This window comes from Oryctolagus cuniculus, chromosome 2 (assembly GCF_964237555.1).
Source record: "Oryctolagus cuniculus chromosome 2, mOryCun1.1, whole genome shotgun sequence".
NCBI classification, from domain to species: Eukaryota; Metazoa; Chordata; class Mammalia; order Lagomorpha; family Leporidae; genus Oryctolagus; species Oryctolagus cuniculus.
In genome coordinates this window covers 186,440,241-186,445,111 of record NC_091433.1, presented here as the reverse complement: position 1 = coordinate 186,445,111, position 4,871 = coordinate 186,440,241, and the positions used below count along the sequence as shown (strand labels likewise).

At 51.4% G+C, this 4,871-nt stretch overlaps 1 long non-coding RNA gene across 1 annotated transcript; it reads right to left on the bottom strand.

Moving 5' to 3' along the window:
* Window positions 1-2,163: 2,163 nt before the first annotated feature.
* LOC138848835 (uncharacterized) lies at window positions 2,164-2,610 on the bottom strand. The gene is made up of 2 exons (XR_011386959.1): window positions 2,375-2,610; window positions 2,164-2,265 (listed from the first exon to the last, which is right to left on the bottom strand). It is a non-coding gene; the product is annotated as an uncharacterized lncRNA (long non-coding RNA).
* Window positions 2,611-4,871: the final 2,261 nt, after the last annotated feature.

Below are 4,871 nucleotides of genomic sequence, written 5' to 3'. Positions count from 1 at the left end.
TATCGAATTAGGCACCTGCCAGTGGCTTCCCTCACTTGCCTCTCCTCCGACCCTCCACGGCATTCTTGGAGGTCCACGTGAATTGGGCAGTGTATTGTGGACATGTGCTACTGATTATTTTTCTAGCTCATCAAAGGCCCAGTCTCGTTCCTTGTAGCCAGAGCAGCTCAACACCTTGTCCACCCACCACAGCCCTCATTTCCTTTTTTATGAAGATTGGGGAGCAAAAGCATTTCAAAGGCTACCAATTAAATGAACCCTGTGGTGCCCGTAACCACAATGCCCCTTTGGAGGGCTTGGGAGTTACAGAATCAGTAACCGACAGGCCAGCACATGTGGTCCCCATGATTCTGCAGTCTTCTCCCAGGACCTTGCCACTTCCCCTTCCTTATTTAAAAAAATTATTTCATTTCATTTGAGAAAGAGAAAGAGAGGGAGATGGAGAGGCAGTTGGATAGAGATCTATCTCCCATCTGCTGGCTCACCCCTCAAATGCCCACAATAGCTGGGACTCTGGCCAGGTCTCTCTACTACTGTCCAGGTATCTCTAACTACTGGAGGGACGTCTCCTGTTGCCTCCCAGGTTGCACATTAATAAGAAGCTGGAATCAGGAGCAGAACTAGGACTTGAACCCAGGCACTGTGATTTGGGATGCAGGAGTCCCAAGCAGCGTCATAATCATTGCACCACGTGCCTGTCCTCACCCACCCAGTTCTTGATGCCCTGTATTCTGCCCAGTCAATCAAAGGGACAGGGCTATGGCTCCTTGAGGGCATATTCCCAACTGGTTTCTGTGATTTCCTGTTCCCACCTCTAAGCTTCTAGCACCCCACAGGCCAGGACAAGCTCATGGTCATAAAGTATCAACTTCACTGAGGAGGAAGACTAGGTCCTGCTCATTCAGTTACTTACATAAGTCCAACTGTGTACATGCCCCAAAGACCCCATCATCTTCTCTCTAGGGTGTTGTCATTTTCCCCTAAATGATCCCCCTGCCTCTACCAATAGTAACTTTAATTCCCCCTTACTTTGTCGCTGGTGGTATCTTCCAGTCTTTGCTAAGTCTACTATTGTATTGAAAATCTTTAATTGGTCCTTTTTATAGCTTGAGTTAAATTGTTCTAGGTTGACATACAAGATTATTTACAATGGGATCCCTGGTGATTTTGCTAAATCTACCACCAGTCCCCAGCTTAAATTCTTTGTTTCAGCAGCACTGAAATCATCTAGGGACAAGATCTTTGCCACTTCAGGCTCAATGTTGTATTTCATTGATCTTGTTTAAGAAACAAGGAAAGCAGTTCACATAGTTCTGCTCCTGTTAAGGCCAATGCTTGATGCATGTGTGCGATTTTTATTATCTTAACCTCAAGCCGAGAATGGGCTGAGTCTTCAGGGTTTGGCTTACAAATCTCAGTGCGTGTCTCAGAGTTGGAAGCCTATTCTTCAGCCCTTCTTCCATGTCTTGCAAGAGAAGTGCTCAGTGCCAGAGCTCTCACTCCCTGCTGGTGGCAGATTGGGAGTTCAACCCCACAAAATCGCTTTAGAATGAGCATCTTCAAGGAGCCACACATGTGGGAAGGTCTTAGGGAGATAGACGAGCATCATCTCTCTGCCCTTCTGCCCACAAAAGTTCATGGCTGTGTGCAGGAGCATAAAATGCCCTAGAAAATTAAAATACAAGGGGCTGGTGCTACCATCCAGGGTCATCCGAGGGGCTGCAGGGATGCCCCTGAGACCACTGGACAGTCTAGGAGACAAGGTTCCCAAGTTCATTGTCAAAAAGCTGCTAGAAATAAACCAGGGGGACTAACAGAGCTGCCACTCAGTCAGCAGATTCACACTGCCGCCGTGTATGCCGTGCACGCTGCTCGGAGAGCCCATGCCTCGCTCGGGCTGATCCCCGCCCCCACTCTCAACAGGGAGAAGTTCCCGCTGCATCTTCAAACGACCTCCTTGAGCTCCCCTAATAGCCTGGGCTCCAGGCCACTCTGCAGCAGCGACCTTGCTGAGGCTAATCCAGGACTCTCCTTCCAAGGCATGTCCTGTGGTTCTTTACTCCTACAGAAAAGAGACTCAACAGAAACATTTTGCAAATATACCTGGTGACATGGGATGATGCTAGGGCCTGTGGGCTCCAGGACTGTCTTTATACAAATTACCTGACTTGGGTTGAGTCTCCCTCATAAGCCTCAGTTTCTCCATACACAGTGCCTATTCTGATGTCTGTGTCTTTGGTGAGAATTTTCTCCCAGACAGGCTCCCTGCAAGGAAACACTCTTGGTGGTCTAGGCATCAGGTCTCAGCTTGGAATGGGAGCAGAGCCTGAGATTTGGGGTGCTGGGACTCAGCACTGGGATGGGGCAGCCATACCTGGATTTCCTGTTGGGCAGGCAGAGCAGTGGCCTGTTGGGAGCATGGCAGTGTGGACAGTTACCGCAGACACAAAGCCTTGGCATTATCTGCAAGGCACACAGCTCACAGGGCAATAAAATACCTTTTAAAATGTCATCTGCTGAACCACAGATTCCGATTAATAAATCCTCACGACCTGGAGGTACCTGAGGGTCAAATATTTGTCATACAGTCCCTGAAGCTGCCCTGCTCCCTGGACGATGAGCTGGCTTTATGAGCTCATGGTTGATGGTTGCCATAGTGGCCAGCCCATCCACACAGGGTGGGAGGCATGAGGAAGGAAACAGAGACTCAGTGACATCTTGTAATTAGTCCCATGTCCCGGTGAATCATTTGCCAGCACCCACGGTTTGGGAAGCACTGGGAGCTGCCCCTCTGCAAGGAGGAGCTCTGTAATCTGTCAAACAATGTGATCGCCATCTGGCCAGGGGCTTGGCTCCATTCTCTGGGAGGAAAGGAAGGGAAAAGGACAAAGATAATGACGGGCGCAGAGAGAACACTGGGACAGACGGCACCTCCAGCAGGGAAAGATAAGAAGCCAGGCCACCGATTTTATCTCAGAGCTTAGAAGTGGGCATCAGAGCCCCTTGGCCAGAGGGTGACAGCAAGCTTCCCAGAGCTCAGTGCGTTTTCCCAGGGCTGCTCTGAGAGGCGGCAGACCTGGGACTCGGGACTGGGCCTTCCCAGCTCTTTCCAGAGCTCTGCAGCTCCTTCCAGAGGGTTCCTGTGCTGAGCTCACACGTGGAGCAGGGGAGAGGAAGGTCGTTCTTCCCTCTCCACAAAGGAAGCAGTACAGGCTTGGAGAGTGGAGAGACTTGGAGCTGAACCAGCCTTTGCAAGGTCATTGGGTTTCGGATGAGCTTAAGGTCAGCGGGCATCCCAGGCAGGGAGGGCAGATAGCCCAGGAGCTGGCGTGAGAGGGTGGAGTGTGCCGGGGTCAGCAGTTGGGTTGGAAGGAGGATGCTCCTGCAAGGCTCGCTGCCTGTGGTTCTGCACACAGGGTGCCAGGTTCTCATGAAATCGCCTTGTAGGGTGCTCCCGGACGTGGGCCTCCTCTGCTGCCTTCGTGTGACCGCAGCTTCTCCTTGCTGAGACCCTGGGGCAGATGTCATTTCCCAGCACATGTCACCTCGCTCCTTCTAATGGATCTTAAGATACTCTCTTCATCTCGCCTTCCCACTTCACGTGTCCTGGAGGAACGCGCCTCCCCTTCAGGGGCAGGTCCAAGCCCAAACACCCCAGGCAGCCCACCGGGATTGCCAACTCAATGAGTCCCTCCATGTGGCCAACAACTAAATAAACACAGCCCTGTTTGAGGTGCAGTGGGTAAAGCTGCCTCTTTGGATGCCCATATCAGAGTGTCAGTTCGAGTCCCTGCTACTCTGTTTCTGATCCAGCTTCCTGCTAATGCGCCTGGGAGGCAGCAGGTGATGGGCAAAGTACTTGTTTCTCTGCCACCCACCAGGGGGACTCAGATGGAGTTTCTGGTTCCCACTTTCAGCCTGCTCAGCCCCAGTTGTTGTGGACATTTGGGGACTGGACCAGTGGCTGGAAAATCGATCTTTCTCTCTCTCTCTGTTACTCTGCCTTTCAAACGAACAAACAAATAATAGAAAAAGAGTTTCTCCTTTTTTCCCAGTAGGTACTGAGGCTCATAACCATATACAGGAGTTTATATCATATAATTTCTACGTAAGCGGTTTTCTTTTTCTTTTCTGACTTATGGTCCTCATTTCCCGAGTTTGCAATCTCTGCTATGTTCACGTTGTATCAAACACCAAGTCTGTCCTGTGGCTGTGTCCTGTTGCCTGGTGACTTGGTAATATCATTGCAGAGCTTTATGGAACAATAGACAGAGAGGGATCAGCCCTCGTGGGGATGTCTCACTGTTCCCATATAACGGGTTTCCAGAGATGGCAGCTGTAGCTTATTGGAACAGTCATGGCTTTGGTAAAACTGGAAATCTACAGCGTCTATACACCCAGCCCAGGCCAACACTCACGGCGGGCATCCCTGCATTCCCTGAGCGTTGCCTCGGGATGAGACCCACAGCTCTCTGGGGGCTGGAACATCAGCCCGTGCAGGGTCTGAGACTGGTCCCCCGTGCTCCAGACACCGCAGGAGCGGAAGGAACAGCGCCTTCCTCGTAGGGGTGACTAAGACGTGGGGACACGTGACATTTGTGTGTCAACGTCCTCAGTTGACTTTGCCACGGGGAAGCGTTGCTAGGCCTGAAAAATTACGACCCACACCGTTAGAGGAGGATGTGTGAGGTTCCTGGAGCTGTTTAGGACCTTCGCATCCAGAGCATGAACAGGCTCAGCCCTCGCCTTCCACGCTGAGGCAGGGACACGGGGAAACTCACTCTGCTTCCTGTCCGTGACTGCAGCTGGGAGGCTGTCGGGCACAGGGTCCTCCTGATGTGCTCCCAGACAAAGCACCGCTTCTTGGTTTA